This window comes from Myotis nattereri (assembly GCF_964212035.1).
Source record: "Myotis nattereri genome assembly, chromosome: 1".
NCBI classification, from domain to species: Eukaryota; Metazoa; Chordata; class Mammalia; order Chiroptera; family Vespertilionidae; genus Myotis; species Myotis nattereri.
Window position 1 is genome coordinate 150,237,247 of NC_138075.1, and position 27,148 is coordinate 150,264,394.

General features: G+C 45.1%; 1 protein-coding gene and 1 pseudogene across 3 annotated transcripts in view; one reads left to right on the forward strand and one right to left on the reverse strand.

Annotated features, from left to right (window-relative positions):
* Nucleotides 1–27,148, reverse strand: part of DIP2C (disco interacting protein 2 homolog C) — a 377,981-nt gene that overhangs the window by 260,923 nt on the left and 89,910 nt on the right. The window lies entirely within an intron of this gene.
* On the forward strand, nucleotides 22,145–22,920 carry LOC308524232 (nucleophosmin-like; annotated as a pseudogene). Its single transcript has one exon. The product of its transcript is annotated as a nucleophosmin-like (transcript).

Below are 27,148 nucleotides of genomic sequence, written 5' to 3' on the forward strand. Positions count from 1 at the left end.
ATTTATCTTTTTTATCATTTCAGTTTCATATATCTGAAACATTAGGAGACTAGTGAGGACGCTACCTGGTAACTTATAAAATCTCCACCTGCCCGGCCAGCACGGCTCAGTGGTTGAGCATCAACCTATGAACCAGGAGGCAATGGTTCGATTCCTGATCAGGGCACATGCCCAGGTTGTGGGCTCGATCCCCAGTAGGGGGCATCCAGGAGGCAGCTGACCAATGGTACTCTCATCATTGATGTTTCTCTCTCTCTCTCTCTCTCTCTCTCCCTTCCCTCTGAAATCAATAAAAACAAGTTTTTTAAAAAAATCTCTACCTAATAGATAAAGTTCCATTTTTTGACAAAGTCATGAACACCTCCTCTGTGCTGTGCCAGGGCATGGACACCTCTGCAGGATGTAAAGAGCACTGTCCTCCAACAGTTTTAATTCACTTGCGGAAACGTCACTCCTAAAACTACAATACAGTAGCCTGTTACAGTCACTACTTGGACTCTCAAAAAACATACATTTCACATGAAGTGAAACTGTCTTCCACTAGAATCAGCCCAGAAGATTTCTTTTCCATCTTGGTTCTGCTTCTGAAATAATGCTTATGAGGATTAAAATTTTTCCGATGTTAAAAGAAGGGATTTTTCCACAGACTACACCCCAATTACACCTAGAACTGAAAACCACAGAATCCGCATGTGCTAAAGTAATAAGATATAAAATTGTGCATTTTCTTCAACTTGCTCCATGCAAGTCCAGTTTCTAATAGTATCAAATGCACTTAAATTCCACGCTCAGGGAGTCGCTCTAAACCTAAGACGGAGGCACAGCTACAAACACAGGGGTGTAACCTGACGACATGACCGCAAATAAACACGTGAATGACACACACTTCAACTCGGAGCACTGCTCAGAAGTATTTGTCAGTGTAACGGCTTAATAAAAATATCGCTGAATCTGAACGAAGAAAGAAACTATTGACTCGTACTTAGATCCCGGAAATGGACACTCACTCAGCAGAGCCTGGCCCTGAGGCGCTGCAGCTGGCGTGACGGTGAGCCCACGTCCCCGCACTTCCCTCGTCTCCTACGCGGGGGATGGCCTCTCACTCCTGCACGGGAAGACCTGCTTCCTGAGGCCTCTGCCATTTTACAATGAAGAAAAGGAGATTCTAAACCACGCCAGGAAAAAATGTCTATTTCAAAATGGGAGCACATTTTAAGGAATAAAAAGTTTTAAACTCAGTATCTTTTAGGGGGATGTTTTTGTATTAAAATCCTCAGTCCAAAAAAGTATAGCAAGTTTACATTTTCACTTACCTGAAGAGCTCTAAAGTAAATTTTTGCCGACTACCATTTATTAAAAGCCTCCTTGGTCAGGAATCTTACAGACTTTTTTACACATTTGTGGTTTAAATGTGCACATTTTTCTTTAGGAGGCTGCACTATTATTCATCTCTTCTTAGGATACACACACTATTAGCCAACAGGACATACAACTAGATCCTTCACTTCCCTGCTTGCCTTTTCTTTGAAAAAGCATTCTAAAAATAAACAGTGCTAACGCACACAGTTGCTATTTTTTGAGTTCACCTAGATTTCGAAGCTTACACATTCAGAAAAAGCAAGAACAGAGCCAGTGTGGAGGGGTCACGACGCCAGCCCTTGTCCACGGCCAGCCTCCCAGGCCAGCGCCAGCGGACAATGCGACCCTTTCTTTGTAGCAACGCGACCCCTGATTATCTCTCCACAGAGGCAATGCTATTAAAGACACCCGCAGCACCTCATGACTCAAATCGGAATATAGCTCCGATCTCTCCTCTGGAGAAACGCTGGTTCGCCAGACAACCCAGGATCACAGAGACACCACAATTAGTGTGCTGCCTACATGAGAAAGTGCGGTGGGTCTCTGTGATCCACTGTAATTAACTAGTTGTTAATAACAGGAAAGGAGCAAAGGGCAGGCCAGACACTATAGGCATGTTCCCTGCAAAACACTGGGGCAAGGGGACTGGTCAAAGAAAAGACACATACATGCCCAGTGAAGCTGGCATGACCAGGGAAGGTGCTTTCTGTCGGCCACACCTGGGACAGAGGTCACTGGCCAGAGGGGTGTGGCCACTGCAAGGGCACGGCAATCTGGGATACTGAGTTCCCTGCCAAAGAAGCTTGCTCCTGTGTGCTCTCGGCTCTCTCCGCACGTTGCACTTGATTCTGGGCGTGTGGGCTCTTTCGCTCCAGCTCCCCTGCGTTTGCCCGGCCACGTGGACCCCCACACAATGGACTAATGGACTGCAACCAGCCTGATGCTGAACGGGACCAGGAAACTCTAGACCAACGGTTCTCAACCTGTGGGTCGCGACCCCTTTGGTGGTTGAACGACCCTTTCACAGGGGTCGCCTAAGACCATCCTGCATATCAGATATTTACATGACGATTCATAACAGTAGCAACATGACAGTTATGAAGTAGCAACGAAAATAATTTTATGGTTGGGTCACAACATGAGGAACTGTATTTAAAGGGCCAGAAGGTTGAGAACCACTGCTCTAGACACTGGCTTGCTTTTAGCGTTACTGAAACCCCAGCTACACTGCTTCTATGACTGGCCTAAGAGAAATGGGACTTTGGAAACCCAGGGATGTAATTCCATGCAAATAAAAATCACTCATCCTCCCATGCGAGTTTCAGAAAATTCTTTTTCTCGGGATATCGTCAGAATTCCACCCAAGCAGCGCCCAGTGGGGAAGAGGACTCCTCCGCTGCGTCCGGTATCATCTGCATGCAGCAGGGTCCCATCAGATGCTCCGATTCTGAATGGAGACTCGGATCAGAGGGCTCTGAATTCTTTCCCAGCCAGAACTCAAGGACTGAGGCTGGTGAACCCAAGTCCAGTCCAAACCCACCAGCCTAACACCTGGTGCTTGCCTTCAAACCTCAACATCAGCAAGTATTAGTGTGAGATCATTTGAAAGCTATATAGTGCACTTACTATTTTTTTTAATTCTCACCTGAGGATATTTTTTCCATTGATTTCTAGAGAGAGTGGGACAGAGGGAGGAGGGGAGAAAGAGAGAGAGAGAGAGATGAGAGAGAGACATCAATTGGTTGCCTCCTGCACTGGTCCCTACCAGGGCTGGGGAACCTGCAAATAAGGCATGTGCCTTAATGGGGAATCAAACCCAAGACCCTTTGGTCCGAGGGCCAATGCTCTAACCACTGAGCAAACAAGCCAGGTTCGTTTATTGTTTTAGACAGTAAATAACATACTCCTGAAGTAAGCCAGGCCATCAGAAAGCATGCTAGTCTACTTATAAAACGGCACTTACTGAATTGGGTCTTGGTAAAAAGGCATTATACTTTAATCCTAAAATATGATTTAAAAAATGAAGTTCTTAGTGTTGCTGACTTTGTGGTAAATGACCCTGTTTGTTGCATAATCATATGACGTGTCCTTATAAGTACTGAAGGGGTCCAGAGCAGGCCCGCCTGAGGTGTGCCCCGTTGACAGGTGGATTATTTGGGGCTGAAGGCAATCGAGACCCAGCAGGCTCACAAGCAACTTTTACCTCTGGGCCTTGCCCATGGTAAGAGTAATCACCTATCTAACAGGGGGAGCACACTTACAATAACTGAACACCTGCTCTTCCTATCTTCCTGGGAAATTACACTCTTCTCCTCCCAGCCGCGGGACATCTTGCCTCATTCCTTGGCTCAGGAGGTCTTGTATACCTCGCTTTACTTTTCTGTCTCTGAACCTTTCATGCATGTGGGGATCCTGTATACACAGATGCAGTTAAATCTGGTTCTATTCTCGTATTAATTTGTCTCATGTCGATTAACTATTAGAAAAGACAATGGAGCCTCGAAGTGTTCTAGGCAGTTAGACAGAAAAGAGCAGCGCACTGACGACGGGCCAGGCACAGAAACCACCAGGGAAGGAAGCCGTGGGTGCCTCGCAAGGGGCAAAACGGGGGAAACATGAACCTCACTGCCAGGGTCGCCTTTCCTCCCCTAGCATACTGCTCCTCACGGGGTTTGGGTTTCATATCGCTAGTCATTCCGTTCAGACACCCCAGACCTTCAGGTAACATCTCCCTGAAGACAGCATCTAGGTCTCAGTTGTATTTCAGCTCCAGGCCCAGAAAAGCAGCAAAACCAGCCGAGGGACACCTGGGCTGCCTCAGGACCAGCTGCAGTGACCAATGACCCAGCCCTGGCTCCAATCAACCCCTGGAGCCCACGACCCTGAGAGGCACGCCTGGAAAGCTGACGCACAGTCTATTGGGACCCTCCCCTGAGACCAAGATTTCCCCTAAGATTTCCACCTGCAGGAGAGAGAGCCATATGCTCAGGATGAAGGCCCAGGGCAAGCTCTCCCCCAGGGGAGCACACTGGTGCCTTTCTCATCCCCCTTCTTCCTCTAAGGGACCCCAAAAGACTTGCAATCAGGGGAGCAATGGGCAGTGGAAGCTTGTCCTGGGCTAACTCCCTGAACCTGTCCCCAAGGCCCCCTTTTCTCTGGCTTCCCTGTGAGCCACAGCAGCCCACCCCAGGTTCCTCTGTTGCTTCTTCATTCTGGGCCAGTGATGGCGAACCTATGACACGCGTGTCAGAGGTGACACGCGAACTCATTTTTTTGGTTGATTTTTCTTTGTTAAATGGCATTTAAACATATAAAATAAATATCAAAAATATAAGTCTTTGTTTTACTATGGTTGCAAAGATCAAAAAATTTCTATATGTGACACGGCACCAGAGTTAAGTTAGGGTTTTTCAAAATGCTGACACGCCGAGCTCAAAAGGTTCGCCATCACTGTTCTAGGCCTTTCCTTGTTTCACTGTCCTACCTACATTTTTGCTCAGCCAAACAGATTCTTACTTACTTTGCAAAAAAAAAAAAAAGGCTCAGATTAGAGAAACCCTATTCCATAAACCATGACGTGATGACTGATCTTCCAGTGGTTTAAATCTCTATGTGAGTAACTGACCTAGTCAAGACAATTCTAAGTGGAAATGATGCTCAACTCTAACGCATGCCAGGCTGCACAGAGCCCAGAACAGTGTTTCTAAGTGAGGCCTGGGAACCGGTTAGGAATGCACATACCCATCCCAGTCCCACTAAGCAGACACTCAAAACTCTGGCCCAAGTTCTGACCAGCCCTCCAGGGACAGTTACCAGGTTGTCAGCAGACAATTAACAGGTTGTCGTTTCTCCCAAAGTGCTTCTTCCTACCTCATCTGAATGTTTCTGGGAAGACTGCTTTCAGCTGGGCTAACAGGCCTTGTGCATCAACCTGATGTGGGAGAGAGAGGTTCTGATGGAGGCTCAGGGCGTGGAGCTGGGGCCGGCTCGGCACCACTCCTGGGGCCCCAGGGCGGTGGGTCGCCTCCCTGAGCTTCAGGGTTTGCTGAGGATGGGAGGATATCATCACGTAGTGACAGCGCTCTCTCTATATGTGAGCTGTGACGCCCCATCGCTACCCTGTGCCCTCTGAGCTGAGGGGAGAGGAAGTGTGTAGGAAACAAGACGCTCCCAGGGCCCGGGAGGGAGGGAACAGGTCAGCAGCGTGCAGGTCAGCGGCATGCCACAGGGGTGGGGGAGGAAACACAGGGGACCGGTTGAAATTGCTTTGTTTTCTTAGTGTTGATGGGGGCCTTTTTAGCTCTCTAACGAAGAGTAAGAATAATAACCCGCTTGTGAAATCAGAGCTGAAATTCTAAATTAGGAGGGAAAAATGTATTTTTTAGCCTCTTGCAGATCCACACGGCAGCAGGAAAATAAGCCTGTCACACAGGATTAGTGGGTGGAAAGGGATGAGAAATGACATCCTGGTGACACACGTTTAGGAAAAAATTCTCAACATCGATTCTGGATCTACTAGGAGTTCCTGCAAATGTCTCAGAGCTGTTCTCCAGGAAGTGATGAAACAGAAATACCCAGGCGCCTTCTGCATTTCCCTGGACCTGCGACAGCATAGAGTTGGCAGCTGCATCTCCTGAGAGACACGGGGAAGAGAGAGCTTTAAAAAAAAAACTGTAACATAAGCTTCAGCATCAAGGTGAGAGCCTCTCCGCTGGAGTACTGAAGTCATGAGGAGGGCTCCCGCCAGGGTGCAATTCAAGACAGACACCTGAGGAGAGTGCAGTTGAGGGTCTGCAAACCATGGCCCCTGAACAAAATTCAGTGAACGAAGAGGGATTTTTACATTTTTAAAGGGTTTATATAAAAAAACACACACACACAAAAAAAAACACCAAAAAACAAGGAAGAACATGTCCGAGAGGCCACTACACTGGCAGAGATGAAACCCATGTGCTCTCTGGCCCTTTTCAGAAAGTTGCCAGCCCAGCCCAGCTCCAGCCACAGAGCAGTTCCCTACAATAATGTCACTGATTCTTTTAAACAAACATGCCCAAACAGTCAGGGCTGGGGTAGATGCTTTTGAACACCCTCAACAGAGACACACTGTCACGCGCTTAGAACAGACTTCATCTTTGTAAAAGCCGAAACAAGGGAAGCAATTCAGATGAGAAGTCATACAATTTGAAATACATAATGAGGTGTGACGGGTGAATAGCTCACTGGTATTCCCGTGTGAAAATAAACTAGCTCAAAGGTCAAGTTCAAAACAACCACCACCCGAGGACGGTGTGGGCTCCCCCAGGGACCAGTTAATCAGCTCTATGACAGACACAAGGTTGAATACTTTGTACTCATTCCTCAAATTTGAGTATCGCTGCAGCAGAGTGACTATCATTTGAGGCTTTAAGAGACTAAGTAAGCCACCGTCTCCAGTGGCCTGCCCCCAGCCAACAGGAAGGACAGGAGGTGAGCCCACAGGCCTCGCCCTGGGGCCCAGGAGGACTGGGAAGGAGAGAAGATTCCCAGAAAGAACTGGCTAGGTAACCTAGACTTAACGATGTCACCACAGCACAGTCTTCTGCACTGAACATTATGGAGCAATCTGAGCTGTTTCTCCATCACCATCGTCCCATATACATGTCAACAACCTTGGCAGCCAGAAGTCCCAGTGTTTCTGGGATTCAGACCGTCTCTACATATCCTCTGCCTTAACCTATGTTTTCACATCTGATCAACCAGTCCTTGGATTATTCCAGTAGCCTCTTAGCTCCCACTGACCACGCACACCACAGACCAGGGGGTACCGAGTGCCCCTGCGAGGCTGTCCCTCCGATGAACAGAGACCCCGTACCGGGCACAGCCCCTCCAGTCTGCACGGCCCCACGGCCAATCCAGCCTGTTGTTGCCACCAATGGCTGGTGCCTTTGCTGAGTTTATATGCCCGGAAGGGGAGCAGTTACATTCATCATCTCAGTTAATCTTCCTGCTCCTAAGGTGTGTTTTATTTATGCCCATTTTGTAGATTTAAAAAAACTGAGTTTGGAAGCAGCTAAGTACACTGTCCAGAGTGACACACACATAAGTCCAGCTGACGCCCTTCTGGCTCCAAAGCCTGGGACCCTCCCCAGCCGTTAAGTCCACTGCTCTCCACGCTGAGCCAGTCTTCATGCCAGTCTGAACCACTGCCACTCCCAAACACACCTGTATCCCCCACAGCCCACGTCTGCAAACGTCACCATCTGTCAGTGCGGACGAAACACCACTTCACGCAGAAGGTTCTCTACACCGAGAAGCGAGGCCCTCCCGTCTAACGGTATTCACCCCTTCACCCAGGAGGCGCCCTCCAGCTGCTCAAAGTCTGTGGAGGCTGGGACCTGTCTCTATAAATTCACCTCCCACCCACCCTCACAAGCTAAGCAACCAACTCATTGTTGACTTAATATCAGCAAAATACTTCCATTCAAAGACAAACGATCACAAGGGATTCAGTAGTGACAAACAATTTAAGTTTCATTATTCGGTTAAAATTATGTTTATTGCATTCTAATAAAGATATACTCTGGAGAGTAACAGAGACGTCATTATCCCTCATATTCTCGTGGAAAAACCACTTGACCCAACCATGATGAATATCCTATATAATAAAAGCCTAATATGCAAATTGATTGGTGGAACGACCAGTCACTATGACACGTACTAACCACCAGGGGGCAGACGTTCAACACAGGAGCTGTCCCCAGCCCACAGGCCCCAGGCCAGCCAAGGCAGGTGCCAGTGGGGGCCCCCAATCACCCCACCCATCACCCCACAGATTGGCCCTGATCGCCGGCCAGGCCTAGGGACCCTACCCATGCATGAATTTCGTGCACCGGGCCTCTAGTCAGAGAATAAAAAGACCAAAAGGGAGGAGTGCTTTTCTCTCCAGAAGGACATAAAGGACATAACAAATGACAACTGTGACGACAAGAGTCTGTCTAATGGAGCAGATTTATACACGCTGAAAATCCCTCCTCGGCTCCCACTGACAAAGGCGAGAGTATAACCAGGAAGCCTGCCTCCACCTCCCCGAGGCTGTGCTCCCGTAACACCTGCTGAGGGACCTGGGCACCAAAGGCCTGCTGCGAGTGGAGCCCAGGGCACTGCAGTCATCTGCAGCCTTCAGCGCTGGTGGCCCCAACAGAAGAAGCTCCCCCCCCACACACACTCCCTACCTTCCTCCTTTTCTTTGCCTTCCCAATTTCTCTCATCTTCCTCTTTCTCACTGGTCTGGGGTTGGTTCTCAGTCCCAATTAGCCAGCTTATTTTCAGGTTCACTGAGGAATTTTTTTCATTCTACTTGCAATGCAATAATTATTCTTAAAATTAATATCACTAAGTTCCAGCTCACCTGATGGCCACCTCAGAACCACGTGTGCCCTAGGATTTCTACGTCGCGTATGCATGTCTGCACAGCAGGACGGCCTTGCCCACTAAGGCTGGTGGTGAGGGAGACGCGGGGACACCAGTCATGCATCCCACCACCGGCAAGATGAAGCAGCTTTTGTTTTCACGGAAGATGATTTAAACTAACATTCATTTCAGTTTCACAGCTTACAGTTTTGTTCTTGAACTTGTAAATTGCTTCAGCGCTCTAGTTACAGAAGAGCTATAAGCATTATAGAGCACGCGTCTAGATCCCTGTTTACATCTATAAGCAACATTATCATTAAAATCACTGAAATCAATCCTGAGGCTCTAAGGCAGTGGTTCTCAACCTTCCTAACGCCGCGATCCTTTAATACAGTTCCTCATGTTGTGGTGACCCCCAACCATAAAATTATTTTCGTTGCTACTTCATAACTGTAATTTTGCTACTGTTATGAATCGTAATGTAAATATCTGATATGCAGGATGTATTTTCATTGTTACAAACTGAACATAATTGAAGCACAGTGATTAATCACAAAAACAATATGTAATTATATATGTGTTTTCCGATGGTCTTAGGCGACCCCTGTGAAAGGGTCGTTCGATCCCCAAAGGGGTCACGACCCACATATTGAGAACCGCTGCTCTAAGGTTTTCCTTTTCAAAGGAGCCCCTACGAGTTTCTGATCTTGGTCACTCCAATGGCACTAATGGGGACTTGTGGGATTTACACGGAGCGGGACCCCTGACACGCCAAGGTTCTAAGGAGGCAAAGGGTGTCAAGGTACCAGCAGCTGCGGCGATTTTGCTAACAGGCTCCAAATACTGCACTCATACTTATTAACTTTCCTCCCTCTCAACTTCTACAGCACGTCATGCTCTGCCTCTGTGTCCGCGTTACCTACGCCTCCTTCCTTCCACAGAACTCCCTCCACTCGGGCAGGACAAGGCAGCCTGTGGGTCCCACTGCAGCTAGCACGGGGCCGGGCGTGGAGTGGGCGCTCGGGAGTGACCACTTCAGGTAGCGACGCAGCCCAGCTTTTACTCTGGGATCAGCTCTTTTCAGAATGCAGCCTCCCAGTGACATAATGGCTGCTATCACACCTTTGTGAAGCCAGGCAACACCTGTAGGTGTAGATCCAGGTGAGCAAACAGCTCCCTGAGGCTCCACAGGTAAAAGCCCACACCGAGTAAGGAGCCATGACACAGTCTCCCAGAGCAAAAGTCCCATCTTCCTGGATTTCCCACAGATACCTGGGGCATTCCACTCAAATACTGAATAAGGTGGAAAGACTAAAATGTCTTCAGAGAACAATGTCATCCAGCTACAAATAAAGGTACCATTTTCATTCTACGAAAAAAATGCACATAAATTTTAATAGCAGAGAACTCTCGTGTTATCAAATGTGCACATCCTCTCAAAAGTCAAAGCTGCATAACTCACACCCAGGGAAATGGAAAATCATTCCAGCTTTCAGCAGTCAAATCAGAACCCTGCTCAGGAGTCCATCGTTGCAGACTTTGAGCAACAATGTACTGAAGGAAGTGGAATAACTAATAAGAAAAATTTAATATTAATAAGAGGCTAAAACATAATTAAACTTACACAATTCTAGTTTAAATTGGTAGAGCATGATCCACCAGTTCATCCACACGTGAATAATACGGTATGTTTATGATCAAGTGCTTCAGTCTTGAAGGCATTCAAATACTTTTTTCTGAACTAAGCAAAGTAAATCTAAAAGAGACAGACACCGTTAACAGAATTTCCACACATCACAAAAGTCACAACTATAATGCAAGGGATAAAATATTGTTATTTTATTCATGAGAACATCTCTCTGATGTTCCTACCAAAGTAACGCTGTGGACCTGCCGGTATCAAAGACTCAAAAGTAACTGGACTCGATTTCTGGAAAACTGGTCCATGCTCATGATTTTTGAAGTCAGATGCACAGCTGTCCTGATAGACAATTTCCCTCCATGGAGACATTGTATTCTGTTTTTCATATATCTTGCAGAGGCATGTAAGAAAATTTCACAGCAGGCAAATAAAAAAGTAGCTTTCTTATACTAAGTCATATAATACATTTTACTGACTACATGGGTCAATAACAAGTTTAAATCTTTAGTCAGATCAATAAAGAGAATTATTCCTTTTAGCCATAAGACATTCTGTTCTATATATGAGTATCTTTGACCATAGCTAATAAGCTGATCATTTTACATAAAGATTTGCACAATTCCTAGTACAGATTTTACTAAAATAAACACCACTACTATCTTTCTTCAACTAAATAACCAAGAATAAATAGGAAACTGCATATTGTTTGTTGAAAATAATTATTCTGTTGTTTTATGTGCACATAAATTAAAATGAAAAATACAGTACAGTATGCTTTGGGGGGAATCAGATAATGTAACAGTGAAACAAAAACAACTCCTCAGGTGACAGCCTCACATGACATGAGGCAAACTAAAGTACCCAGGCCCAAACCCAAGCCTGATACAGGGAAACAGGAAAAACAGGCATGGGTACCATGGTGGGCCATCCGAAAGGGCGGTAGTCCAAGAAAGAACAGCTGACATTTATTTCATCTTCTTTTTTAAATTTTTATTTATTTTTATTGATTTGAGAGAGAGAGAGACAGAAACATGAATCGGTTGCCTAACACATACAGTACGACACTCCAACCAACTGAGCCGCACAGGCAGGGCTTGTTCGATCTTCTTGATAGGAAAGGCAACACGTATTCTCTTTAAGAGATGCTAATTGAAAAGACAGAATCTGCCCCAATATAAATATTATTAAGCTCTATTAACAAACACACACACAAACACAGGCATAACCAGAGAGGTGTTTATGCAAGCTCTCAAAAATCACAGAAAATGGCTTACACACACCATTGTTTCAAGCACTCAAAGCCAGATACATTGCAGTTCCTATGATAACCAAAGGTTTCATGCAAGCAGAGTAGAAGCCTCATTGCTCAATTACCTCTCTCTGCAGGCAATGCTTTACATGTGCAAAGTCTGCCATTAAAACTTACTTGGTTTAATATGATTCTATCTGCCACAGAAAAGACTTATTACATTCAACATGCCAACTGTTTGTTTTCCCCATCATGGCGGGAATGGCTTCCACACACGAGACAAAGGAGAAAGGTTCAAGATGCTAGCTGCTCAGAAGCTAATACAGTGGGGCCTTGACTTACGAGTTTAATTCGTTCCGTGACGGAGCTCGTAACTCAAATTACTCGTATGTCAAATCTTAAAGTGAACGAGTGAGACACGTGATGCTGGGCTGATGTTGTGGCGTTCACTGTGACGTTCGCTGCGCCAACTAGCGATGGGGTATCTGAAGCTGGCTCGTAACCCGAATTTTAGCTCGCAACTCAAAGCAAAAAATCGGCCAAGAGACGGCTCGTATCTCGAAAAACTCGTTAGTCGGGACACTCGTAAGTCAAGGCCCCACTGTATTATCTCTCAGTTTGCCTGGTTTATAGAAAAACATCCATTTATGTTAAAAACTTATCATCACAGTGGGTACAGAGAGTACATGGCAAGCCCACAGCTAACACCGTACTCAACAGTGAAAAGCTGAAAGTTTTCCTTCTAAAGTCAGGAACAAGACAAGGTGTCCACTTTCACAACTTGTACTCAGCAGAGTAGTGAAGTCCTAACCGTGTAAGTGAGGCATGAAGAGAAATGAAAGGCGTCAAAACTCAAAAGGAAGAAGGAAAACTGTCACTATTTACAGATGATATGATATTATATAGAGAAAATACCAAAGGTGCCACCAAAAAACTTAGAACTATAAATTAATTCGGTAAAGTCACAGTATACAAAATCAATATTCAGAAACCAGTTGCTTTTCTATCTATACTTATAATAGGGTAATATGCAAATTGGTCCAGGACCCCATCACTTAATGACTGAACAGCAGGAAGGCGGGCAGCGAGCTACAAGCAGGGGCAGCGAGCTACAAGCAGGGGAGAGCTACAGGAGGGCGGGGCAGCGGGCAGAGAGCTACAGGAGGGTGGGGCAGCGGGCGGAGAGCTACAGGAGGGCGGGGCAGTGAGCTACCAGCAGCAGAGACCTTGGAGTGGCGGTGGGCGGGGTGGCCACCTGAAGCAAGCAGCAGCGAGCTACTCGCACACGGATTCTTACGCAGAGCCACTAGCATACTAATAATAAACTATCAGAAAGAGAAATTAAGAAAATCCCATTTACAGTTGCATCAAGAAAAATAAAACACCTAGGAATAAATTTAACCAAGGAGATAAAAGAACTGTATTTTGAAAACTATAGGACATTGATAGAAGAAACGAAAGAGACAAATAAATGGAAGGGGATTTCGTGCTCATAGATTATAAGCATTAATATTGCTAAAATATCCACACTGCATAAACAAATCTACAGATTCAATGCAATATGTACAAGAATTCTTCCCAGAAGTAGAACAAACAATTCTAAAATTTGTATGGAACCACAAAAGATCCCAAATAGTCAAAGCAATTTTGAGAAAGAAGAACAAAGCTGAGGCATCATGCTCTCTGATTTCAAACTATACAGTGAAGCTGTATTAATCAAAACAGTATGGTACTGGCATAAAAACAGACTCATTGATCAGTGGAACAGAATACAGAGCTGAAAAATAAACCCACCTATATATGGTCAACTAATTTACAACAAAGGAGCCAAGACTATATAATGGAGAAAGGATAGTCTCCAGTAAATAGTGTTGAGAAAACAAACTGGACAGCCACATTCACAAGAATGAAACTGGTTAACTATCTTACACCATGACAAAAATTAACTCAAAATGAATTGAAGACTTCATTGTAATCCCAATACATTAAGCTCCTCGAAGAAAGTATTGGTTATATGGTCCTTGACATCCAACTTGGCAATGACTTTTTGGATTTGAAACCAAAAGCTGAGGCAACAAAAGCAAAAATAAGAAAGTGAGACTACATCAAACTAAAAATTTTCTTCATAGCAAAAGAAATCATCAAAAAAATGAAAAGGCCCTAAATAGGAGGAAATATTTGCAAATCATTTATTTGATAAGGAGTTAATATCCAAAATAAATAAAGGACTCACACAACTAAAAAGCAGAAAGAAAAAAATCCAATAAAAAGTGGCAAAGAATCTGAATAGACATTTTTCCAAAGAAGATATAGATAGCCAACAGGTACATGAACAGATGCTCAACATCACTAATCGTCAAGGAAATGCAAAGCAAAACCACAATGAGATATCATCTCACACCTGTTAGAATGGCTATTCTCAAACAGATAAGCAGTAGTGCTGTCGTAGATGTAGTGAAAAGGGAACCCTGTGTGCTGTTGGAGGGAGCGTAAGCTGGTGCAGCCACTCTGAAAAACACATGGAGGTTCCTCAAAAACTTAAAAATAGAACTACCGTAGGGTCCAGCAATCCCACTTTTTGGTATTTCTCCAAAGGAAATAAAATCACTGTGTCGAAGACATATCTACACTCCCATGTTCATTGTTGCATCATTTGCAATAGCTAAGACATGGTAACAAGCTAAGCATCCATCAATGGAATATTATTCAGCCATAATAAAAAGAATAAATCTTGCCATCTGAAACAACATGGATGGATCTAGAGGGTACTGTGCTAAGTGAAATAAGTGAGACAGAGAAAGACCAATACTGTATGACCTCACTTATATGTGGAATCAAAACAAAATCACCAAACTCATATAGATACAGAGAACAGATTGGTGGCTGCTGGGAGGGGAAGGGAGGGGGTTGAGGGATTGAAACAGGTGAAGGGGTCAAAAGGTACAATCCTCCAGCTATAAAATATATCATCATAGCATGGTGACTATAGTGAACTATTTGCAGATTTGAAAGTTGCCAATAGAGTAAATCTTAAAAGTTCTCATCAAAAGCAAAACTAAATACTCTTTAATTATGAGTGGTGATGGATGCTAACTAGGCTTATTATGGTGATCATCTCACAATATATACAAATATCAAATCAGTATGTTGTATACCTAAAACTAATATAATATTGTATTGCAATTACGTATATCTCGATTTTTTAAAAATAGAAGAGTGGACTAAAGGGCCGAAACCGGTTTGGCTCAGTGGATAGAGCGTCGGCCTGCGGACTGAAAGGTCCCAGGTTCGATTCCGGTCAAGGGCATGTACCTGGGTTGCGGGCATATCCTCAGTGGGAGATGTGCAGGAGGCAGCTGATCGATGTATCTCTCTCATCGATGTTTCTAACTCTCTATCTCTCTCCCTTCCTCTCTGTAAAAAATCAATAAAATATATTAAAAAAAAAAAAGAGTGGACTAAAGGGATTCACTCCAATACTGTAACCTTTCAACTTTACCTTGAAAAATTGTAGAGCATAATATTGTAAACACTAATTTGAAACTCAGAGAATTACCTATCAGATGACATCTAAGTGTATTCTGAGTGTAGTTTATTAATTACATGTAAAACACTTAATTAGCAAGACCCTTTGTGATGCTTTTATAAAAGAAATAAAATTCTGACTTAAGCGTCATATATTAACTAATGCTTGCGAATACCAAACCGCTAACTATAACTGCAGAAATTTTTGGCTGGTCAAGGCAGCTTTGCTTGAAAAAGAGAAGAGAATGATAAATTTTGTGATATATGTTCTTTGCCCCCCCCCTCCAACACCCCCCCCCAACCCCGCCAAAAAAAAAAAAAGAGGCAGTAAGCCAGGGACTAAGACATATAGCTAACTGTGCTTAGGAGCCTTCTAGGGCTGACAGTAGGTCCGAGAGAGAGAGAGAGAGAGAGAGAGAGAGAGAGAGAGAGAGAGAGATCATGGCAGTTTAAGCAGTGAGCTCCCATGGAGAGAGACCAGGTTTTGCAGTAGCGAAGGGTCTCAGTAGGCCAAGGCTCCTTCCTGTGGGCACAAGCACTCATCACAAATGAGAAGACAGCACATGCCTCACAGACCTGAAACCCGAGATGAGAAGGAAGGAGGGTCTAGGCTTGAACAGCAAAGGGTCCCCGAGGAATGATGCACACAGGACAGGCCATGGGGGTGGTGTGTGCGGGAAAGCGCAGCTGTCACAGCACTGAGTGCATGCACACTTATCATTTCAGACCTGCAAGCACGGCCACGTGGAGGTGACGCCTTCTCCGGGCTCAGGAGAGGCTCGGGGAGACCCACGGGGCGCATCTCCCTCCAACCTGACTACAGAGGCAGCAGTGTGGCACCAGCAGGTCCCCCGTGCAGGGAGAACTCAATTTAGGGCACAGACTTCTGGTGCCATTTTCAGAACACGCAACAACGAAATGCAATCTTCTCTTACCCATTACTGCTCTACTGCAATAAGAGTCGAGTTAGCATTTTTATCAGCCACGCTTTAGAATTTTAATGATTTTGCGTTTTCCTCAGGTCGAGCATTCCCCTCCCCTAACTCAGCTGCTATTTCTGGATGTCATTCTCCACACTGCTCTCAAGCCAAGTGCCCTGCTGCCATCGGCTGTGATGACTTAAGAACTCAAGTTTTCGAATACAAAATTAATGGAGATTTTAAAAATTACTATACACGTCAGTTGGCAAAGATCCCACCCAACTGTGCTATCCTATTCCAAATGTGCCAGCACCTCGTTACAGCCCATAAGTGTCTGTGAATGGACTCCCTTCTGACACTTCCATACACAACACAAAGAAGGTAGCTTTTATTCATAACTAGAGGCCCGGTGCACAAAATTTGTGCAAAGGACTCGGTCGGCCCTCGCAGCCCTGGCTTCGTCCAGAAGGTTGTCTGGACAGTCGTTCCACTATTTGGCTGTCCGGTCTAATTTGCATATGACGTTTTTATTATTATAGATTACGGTCGTTAGTCACGGCTGTGCTGTAAAGTAAATGCTGATTCACCACAGAATAAGTCACACTTTAGTATTAACTGTATTCCATCATAATTGTCTTTTGACAGTTGTCTGTGTGTTGTAAAGCAATGTTAAGGATGGGTTTGGCTGTGACTGTCCACAAATCCCTACCCTCTCTAACCTCAGTTTTTTCATCCACAGTTTCTTCAATAACCAGCCTCCTTCACAAGGTTGCGTGAGAATTAAATAAGCTGGCATGGAAACTATCCAGCACAATGCAGACCCCAGTAACTACTGGACAGATGTTCATGTCAGTTCACTCTTTTCTCCCCAGTTGAGCAAAACTAAATACTTATATTGAGACTAAATAATAACAAACAGTTTTGACTAGAATGTCACGAATAGAGACTGACTGCCACATTCCATTTAAGGTATTTAATTCACTAACTGGGGTGTACATATATTTTCATTTATTATGATCTTTGTATTTCTGACATTGCTCAAAATGCTTAAAATTGGCCCTGGCCAGGGGGATCCGTTGGTTGCAGCATCGTCCCATAGACCAAAAGGTTTTGGAGTTCAATCCCTGGTCAGGGCCCATATAGGAGGCAACCAATCAATGTTTCTTTCTCACATCGATGTTTCTCTCTCTCAGGTGAGGATTAAAAAAAAAAAGGTTTAAATTTGAACTAATCACACCTGCACCTTGAGTGTGCCTATCAGCAGAAGACAAAAACCTTACACTTCATGCATGAACAAAATCCAGTATGGATGCACCCTGTGGTATTTATTAATCCTCTGACACAGTAAAATCGACCCATCTTTTGACATATTACTGGCATTTAACAAGGGAATGGCCTCCAGCTGAATGAAGAAATCACGATTTAAAAGACATAAATATAGTTTATCACCAATTCACCAGTGATTAGCAATGACTTTTTTTAAAGAAAAAAAAAAGCATTAGGATGGTAAGCAGGAATTAATAAAGGAAACAGTAAATTTCAAATCAATCCCATTTTCTATGTCCCCATAACAGTCTATACGTGTTTTTTACACATTGCCACACTAAGTCGTCAATGTGCTCCCTCCCCTGATTGTGGCAAGAGCTTCCCAAACTAACTGTGGATTCATCTTTGTACCTAAGCAGCTAACACCATTCCTGGCACTATAGGAAGGACTCCATGATATCTTTCCAATGCATAAATGGCCAGATGAAGGGTTGGCAGCCCTATCACTAGCCCAGTAGCTTGTGAAAAATATAAAATAACTTTCGGCCTTCAAGGAACTTAACTCTAACTGGTACAAGATTTCCTTATGTGAAAATTAAATAACCATGACTGATAGAAGTCTAAAAACATGATAAATTCATGGTAAAATAACACAGTGAACTTGGCTGAGACTAAGCAGGAAGATTTTTTTTAACTGTTGAAGAGGAAAGAACTAAAAAAGTATCTTTTAAAAGATTGCAAGCAACTTGTTTCTCTTAAAGTAGAACCTGAAATCTACCTTTGAGACAGCCTGCCCTTTTGTCCTGAAAAACAAAACAACAAAACAGACTATTCTAGCAGCGGTCCATCAAAAGTGAAATTCCCAAATAAATGGCAAACTCAAAGCACTTATTTAAAAATCCAAAACTACAGACAAATACTCTCAAAATTGAGTCATCCTACCCTCAATTCCCAAATTTGGAGAAGTGCACAAAGTTCTTATTTTCCCTGTTTACGTAAACACTCTCTATTCTTCTTCCATCCTAGATGTCTGTCTTATCCTTCCATAATAGAACTTATGAATCATTTTCAATTTTGACATAGAGGATGCTGTGTTATCTTGAACTGTTTGTACTGGCAACGTTAGAAGGATTCTGCTACATAGTGATGAAGAACACACTGTAGTCAGTACTCTATGAATAAAGTTAAACAGTAGGAAGATGGATATTTCCTGATTGGTGGCAACTTCCCATTTATTTAGTTAAGTGGTAATAAAAAAAAAAGGTTGTAATAAGTAAAGGAAAACAAAATAGTTGATATGATGCTAATATACTGTAAAGTTTCTTTTGCTTATACAAGTCACCCAGTCACTATTAAATTTCAGTGTTTTTATCTAGAGAAAAACCGACTTCCTAGAGCAATTATGATGATTAAATGAATGCACACAATGCCAGGGAAATGACTGGTTCCTTTACTGTCAGAAAGGTGCAACAACTTGCCAAAGTTCATGTATTACATAGCAAAGAACAACCATTTTCACCCTAGTCTCTGTTCATGCAAGACAGATGGTACTGCACTAGAGGCTGCTAGAGCCCTATTCCTGGTACTACATGACATACACACATAATTCATATAGTGTATATGTCTAGTATGCATACATCTATAGTGTATAAACAGTGCCCACACATATATGCATTCATAGTGCTTGCACATACATAGTGTCATACACATATACACACATGTAGTTCATATATACATGTAGTGTACATACATATATTCATGTAGTGCATATGCATATCATATGCATACATATGTTATATATATACCTATAGTGTAGATAAGTATCGTCTCCATCTATATAATAAAAGCCTAAGCGACCATTACGGTGGAATGACCAGAACGACCAGTCGCTATGATGCTCACTGACCACCAGGGAGCAGACACTCAACACAGGAGCTGTTCCCTGGTGGTCAGTGTGCTCCCACAGGGGGAGCGCCGCTCAGCCAGAAGCTGGGCTCATGGTTGGTGGGCGCAGCAGTGGTGGCGGGAGCTTCTACCGCCTCTGCAGCAGCACTAAGGAGCAGTGAGCTGAGCAGTAAGGAGCAGCAAGCAGGCATGTGGTAAGGAGTGAGGGGTCCTCGATTGCAAGAGGGATGTACAACTGCAAGAGGGCCCAGGCCAGGCTGAGGGATCCCCGCCCCCCCCCCGCCCCGGGGCAGGAACTTCTAGTCCTATATAATAAAAGGCTAATGTGCAAATTGTCCCCACAGGCAGGAGTTCGACCGACTGGGAGTTAGGTGTGCGCTGACCACCAGAGGGTGGCATGGAACATGGCGGGGAAGGGAGGCCCTGGCCGGTGGCGGCGGCAGGCAGCCGGCAGCCACTAGGAACCCTACCTGTGCACGAATTTCGTGCACTGGGCCTCTAGTACATATATAATAGATATGCACATATACAGTGTAAACACATATAAGCACAGTTACACACATATAATGTATGTAGAGTGTATATACAAACAATGTACATGTGTTACAAATACAAACATATGTACAATGTACATACAATAGTGTACATACATCGAGACCCTGAAAGGGCCAACCTTTAACACACCTTAGACCTGCTGCTAGTTCTCCATGAAGTTTTTTTCAAACTAGAACGCAGACAGGATTTTTAAAAATGAATTCCGATGAACACAGCTAGTGACACCAACACAGTGAAAACGGCGCAGCCCGCTCCTTGCAGGTCTGGCTTGGCAGAAGTTCAGCTCTTTCCTCCTGCAGGATGTGCATGCAGGCTGATCAGCAATGAGGTCAGTGTTCTTTTGAAAAATCAGAAAAGAAGCTTGTCCTCATGTCTTGGCTTTGAGACTAGGCCTCTTATTTAACAAAGTAACTAATGAACTTCTTGAGTCACATTATTCTTAACTTCCTGGAGAGACACAGTGTAGCCCCTCTGGGCACAACCCAGTGCCACTACGGAATGTGCCTGCCACCCGGCCCTCGCCAAGTATGACCCTTCTGATACAATATTGGTGCCTCTCTACTCGTGTTTTTTCTTTTATTGAAATAAGCTAATAGGGAGATAACTAGCCATGGGTTTATGTTTTTTTAAAAAAATGAAAGCACAACTTTCTAAATGAGAGACTGCTATATGTCAACAGTGTACTATCAATACAACAGTCACTAAAACAGTGGCCATTGTAGAAAAAAAATAAAGGCATGAACTCTTCTCCAAATAAGTAAAAACTAGCTTCTGGGAATACAAAAAAAAACAAGGAAACTTACCCAAGGAAAACGGTTCATGAACTGTTAATCAAAGCTGTATTTCAAAAATGCACTTTCAGATTTTTAAAAAAGATTTTTTAATTGCAATACTTAGATACCCATTGGGGAAAAAAACACAACAGAATATACACATATGGTATAAACACAACAAGTACAATGAAAATACAGCTATCTGGAAGAATCACACAAAACAATTTTAATGTCTTTTGAATAAAGTTAAATAAAACTATATCATTTAAGTAGCGGCCTCCTCTGTTCTTTATTTGAAGCTGTGAATGGAATGAACACCGGGAGGGAGGAAGTGAACCAACAGTGAGGCCATGCGGACAGGCTGTGCGCAGTGAGCAGTGGCTGAGGCTGTGGTACTGAGCTCGGGGTCAGGTCTGCCCCCAGCCCTCCCCCGCCCCCTCCACCCACTGCAGGAGAGATGAAACCTGTCTTCAGAAGCCCTCAACCTGCCCCTGCCCTATTCAGTCCTCTCTAATTCATCTCCTCCAAGTGCAGCCTAAGCCCAACATCTCATAGCATCTTAGTGTGTAACAGGCACTTGGTTATTAGAGTGCCCCTGGTTACCTGAGAACCTGGGGGGGTGGAGTGGGGGGGGGGCAGACTTGATTTTCTGAGGAGATAGAAACCAGCCAACAAATCCCAGCCCAGCACCCCGAGCCGAGCCGGCATCCCAGGAGGAAATCTGAGGAAGAGCGCCCTGTCCGGGTAACTCTCTTTGGAACTGCTCCCATGCAAACAAATACAGACAATCCTCTTTGTAAAAACCCACAGTTCAATCGCTACACACACAGAAGGAAACCTGGTGACCTGGGATGGGGGCAAACCAACAGGTACAGAATTTATATCAGGAAGAACAGTGTTTCCAAACGGAGTCTTCAGTCCACCTGGCCATGAGCGCGTCTGCGCTTAGACTCACTGACTAGGACACACGTTTCACCTGTTCTTGTGTTGAATAAAATGGAGCCAAACACTGTAATGACGCAGAAGAGCTCGGAGAAAAGCCTTTTTAGGTGCTCAGAACTTCCGTAGAAAGAAGAAGAAATCATAGTATATAGGAGCTCCTACAACGTAGCTGCAAAGCAATGAAAGCAAGTTTCCATTTCCAGATAAGAACACTTCCGATGTACATCACAGCTACCATCTTCAGAAAAAGTACGGCTTTTCTTTGTAAACAAAACAATATGGATTTAAGATCGTCTTGCCACATATTTTTAAAAAGGCACGCACAATGTTTTATCAGTCATCATCATATTCGCACAGACATCACCACAGGCAGCCTGTAGATGTATTAGAGCTTGTGATTTACAAAACTGTCTGTGTGACCACTTTTACCCCCAATAAACATGACAGACACAGCAATGCATGGCATTTCCTCCGAAGGTGCGCTGCCATGTACGTGTTGGAAAGTGCCATTGCTGCTGGTGGGGTTCCGTCCTGCGCATCCATACCGCAGCACAGAAGCCCTTTATCTCCGTCCACCTTCCCTCTCACCTAAGTGCGCGCTACCCCCACCCCTACCCCCATGGAAGATTCTATGGACATGGGCATGAGCCCTCTGAGGCCCCAGAACGACCTTTTCGGGTGTGAACTAAAGGCCGACAAAGATGATCACTTGAACGTGGATAGTGATGAAAATGAGCACCAATTGTCTTCACAAACGGTCCGTTTAGGAGGGGCTGGTGCAAAGGATGAACTGCACATTGCTGAAGCAGAGGCAGTGAATTAGGAAAGCAGCCCAATTAAAGGAACACTGGCAACTCTGAAAACGTCTGTACAGCAACAGTTTCCCTTGGCGGCTTTGAAAGCACACCACCTGTGGTCTTAGGGTTGGCGTGCGGTTCAGGGCCTGGGCAGAGCAGTGGGCAGCGCTTAGTAGCTGTGGAGGAAGAAGCGGACTCAGAAGATGAGGAGGAGGAGGGGAGACACTCCTGAGTGTGTCTGGGAAGCGTTCTGCCCCTGCAGGCGGTAGCCAGGCTCCACAGAAGAAGGGAAACCTTGCTGACGAAGATAATGAGGAGGACAAGGACGATGATGATGATAAAGATGAAGATGGTGAGGAAGATGATGAGGAAGCTGAAGGAAAAGCTCCCGTAAAGAAATCCATAAGACATACTCCAGCCAAAAATGCACAAAAATCGAACTAGAATGTTGAAGACTCAAAACCATCAACACCAAGATCAAAAGGCCAAGAATCCTTAAAAAAAAAAAAAATCTCCTAAGACATGGGAAGGACCTCGTTCTGTAGAAGACATTTAAGCAAAAATGCAAGCAAGTAGAGAAAAGGTTCTGGGTGGTTTCAGTAGATTTCCTTTCCTTGTGCAGTGATGAGTCAAGTCCAAAGGAAAAATAAAATTTTAGAACCAGAAAATAAAAGAAGAAAAAGTGCCATTGTATGAACAGTGTATCCTTTACCCCTGAAAAACCAAGTGTGTGCAGAGCAAACCCTTTCTCCACAAACCTTTCACACCCTTGTGGAGGCTGTTCACACACCCAGCGATGACACAAGGGGTCACACGGATTCGTTAGGAACACGTGGAGCCCGAGGCGCGGAGTACAAATGTATGCACCTCATGCTCTGGGGAGAAAGTCAGTGTTTATACCAAGAGACTTGAAAATCTGCACACTTTCCTGGCCAGTAATTATCCTCTCATTTTTATCATAAAGACATCTTCCACAATATAGAGAGAACGCCTATTTTATTACACGTCGTTAACATCGGCAGACTGTTCACTGCGGTTTGGGGAAGTTGTTGTTTATGTGACCGTGGAGAGGTGGGCAAGAAAAAACCATGTCCTTCCATGAACGATGTGTGAGGCTTTAACTTCAGAGAAAGGAGGGAACTTCAGGAAATTATTTAATACTTTTTTTAAATACAATGAGTGCTCTCATATTTTTATTACAAGTGATCAAATCACTCCTCTGGAATGTAAGCACAAGCATTAGCTTGGATAGCAAGCGAGGCAGCTTGCTTTCCACAGCGTCTGCATGGGCACGGTCGCTTGCGTGGCATGCCACTAACAGCACACAGGGCGTGGCAGCCCTCGCTCTCTGTAGTACTTACAGGTTATCCATCTGGGAATAGATTCAGGAAACGTTTGGGTGGGATGAATGATTGCTTAGGACCTACACAGACGATAAAAGACCATTATTCTACACATGGGCTCATTACCAAACGTTTACACTAGGATTCTTTTAAACAGCAAACCCCCTAGCGAGTTTTGCATCCTCAGGCTTCAGTATATACACCGTGCTGTAAGCAGTTAGAAAAGGAACAGCTGGAAGGGGAGGCTGCGCTGCAGGCAGCAAGCAGAGACAGGCTGGAAGGCCCGCGCCCCCTCAGCGGGGCGGCCTGGTCCTGGACACACTTGTTCATCTCTCTCTAAGCCTCACCTTCTGCGAGAGTCACATGGGGACGGCACTGCTTACTCCACTGTTTTCTCTCAGGGTTAAAGGTATGCAAATGCTTACTTCTCAATTAATGGAAGGAGTTTCTATGACTATTGTCATCATGCTTGCAATTCATAGAGAAGCATCTAATGCAGAAACATACTACATGCACAACAAGAAGATTAAAAAGCCAAATTCCATCCTATTTATCACCCAAACAGAATTAAGAAATCACTGACAATGTTGTCATGGACCAAAAATGGAAATCTCAAGGGCCCGTGTTGATGGCTGCAGCCAGATGCTCCTTTCAGAGAACATGTGTAACTTCCTGATATGACCCATAAAGTAAGACATGGCAGCCAGAGCACAGGCCCTGGATTGGTTGCTGTCCTCATTTGTGACCTTGTCAAACCGCCAGCCTCTGCCTGGGTGACGCTGAAGAGCAGTGGTTCTCAACCTTCCTAATGCTGCGACCCTTTAATACAATTCCTCATGTTGTGGTGACCCCAACCATAAAATTATTTTCATTGCTACTTCATAACTGTAATTTTGCTACTGTTATGAATCGTAATGTAAATATCAGATATGCAGGATGTATTTTCATTGTTACAAATTGAACATAATTAAAGCATAGTGATTAATCACAAAAACAATACATGTAATTATATATGTGTTTTCCGATGGTCTTAGGCGACCCCTGTGAAAGGGTCGCAACCCAAAGGTTGAGAACCGCTGCTGAAGAGCATGAGCAGAGCAGCAGTGGCCCGCTCCATGCACTAGCTTCCCCTGGACGCGGCTTTTAATTCCTCCTTTCCACCACACACCCATGTAACTATCAGCAACAACAACAACAAATCTAATATTCAGACAGGAAAAGGGAAAAGTGCATGAACCTCACCCTCCTCCACAGGCAACTCTCTCCTAAAGCAACAGGAAACTTATGATAGCCTTTAAAACAACAGCAACCACCGTTTCACGCGCCCTTTTGAAATGTGTGTGCTCATCAGGAAAGTCTCCACTGGGCATGTGTTTTAGGAAATCGGTGGACGGATTCCCCATCACTTCCTGCACCCTGACCCTGGCTCAGCCACACCGTTTCTAGGAAGATGAGTCTGGAACTCTGTTCAGGGACGGGTTCTCTCTTCACAACACAAAACAGGTGCCCCTCCTAAATCCAAAACACAGGTCTGTGTTTAAGTTTCCCACTGATTTTGTGAAAATAAACAAACGCACTACTCTGTGCTATTGGGCACTTCCCCGACCTCTTGCCACAGTAGCCAGCTCCCCATAAACTGCGGGCTCAGAGTGGACGGCAAAGCCCACAAGGTGCCCCTTCATTGTCCACCAAATCCGCCCCGAGGAGCCGGCTATGCGGCCTGAGGGCTTGCAGAAGCCTCAGAGGGCAAACAGACAAGTATAAAAGGACATGTTTCCTTGAAGAAAAACTCAATTCCTGATTTCCCTTATTAAAAAAAGTCAGGACTAGAATATAAAAGGATGTTCAGGAAAACAGCAGGTCAGGGAAGAAACCCTTCTGCTCTGGCTTCAGACTCCAGCACCTCTCAACCTGCGTTCCTCCCCAGGCTCCGGGGAGGAAAGCGGCCTGGGCCACAGACACGGCTGCCCGCGTGTGTGGGGACAAGAGCGTGTGCACCAACAGGAAGCTGGTGGAGGTCCTTCCTGGGCTCTGTGTCTCGGAGCCTTCCCAGAGATGGAAAATGGGGATAGGGGAGATGACCCGCCTGGAGCTCAGCATCCACGGACCAGCCCGCTAGACACACATCACTGCTGGTCAGAGAGGAGCCGCCTGGGGAGCAGCCATCCAGTGGCCATCCTGGGAGACAGCTGGGCACCAGCAACTGCTGCCTCCACGGGCCTGGCTCTTTGTGAGTCTCTCCGTAGGACACAGACAGGTCTTATTCCAGCCTGCAGGTCTGCAGATATGGCTGGGAGCTCTGATTCTAGATTTTTTCAAAATCGAGAATACCTCAAACCATCAAGAAGCCAGGATGGCAGGGGCAGGTTGAGTGAGGGACGAAAGCTGTCACCTGGCCCTGCGGACAACAAGGTGCCAAGGTGCCTGGTCAGAGAGCCATCATGGGCAGTCACGTGTGTGTTTCAGAAAGATATCTGGGGGGCTCCTGCACACACATGCATGCACGCACGCCTCACACATGCACATGTCCTCATATGTACACACCCCAGACCACACAGCACACGTGCACACCCTCGTATATACACCTCCCAGACCACGCTTTACATATGCACACTTTCTTATGTACACATCCCAGATCACACACCACAACACACAAAAACCACTCCCCTTGCCCAACTGGTGTGGCTCAGTGGTTGAATGTCAACCCATGAACTAGGAGGTCATGGTTCGATTTCCAGTCAGGGCACAGGCCCAGGATGCGGGCTCGATCCCCAGTGAGGGGCGTGCAAGAGGCAGCCACTCAATGATTCTCTCATCATTGATGTTTCCATCTCTCTCTGCCTCTCCCTTCCTCTCTAAAATCAATAAAAGATTAAAAACAAAAAACAAAAAACAAAAAAAAGCAACTCTCCCCTAGTCTATCTCCACCTAAATCAGTTCATGACTGACCTCCACCTGGAAGGCCCTTCACGACACTGCCTGTCCCCAGCACACCTGGTCTGGGAACACAAGGTCAGTGACGCCATGCCCGGCCACCTTGGAACCAGAAAGACATGCCCACTGGGCACTGACCTCGGGGGAGGGGCTGAGCAGACCAGTCATTCCTCACGTCCAGCTCCCGGGGAAGAGGAGGGAGAGACAGCACCGAGGGCCCCCGGGCAGGGTTTCCCTGTTCGCCGCACACACCCCAGCCTCACAGGCCCCACGCCGGCTCCCCGCTGGTCTCCCCGTGTGACATTCACCGCGGAGCCTCAGAATGGGCCCGCATCCCGCGCTCTCCCTGAAAATGCTGCCTCTCGAATGGGAAAAGGAAAAATCAATTGGGAAGGAAATCAAATAAAGGTCATAAAACACAGCCATCAATTTAAACATTAAAATTTCATAACACACTTTAAATTGAAGACGAGTTAAGTGACATTTCCAAACCTTAAAAGCAGTCAGCCTCTGGTGGGAGAGGGTGCCCCACAGAAAGGCCGTTTCCGT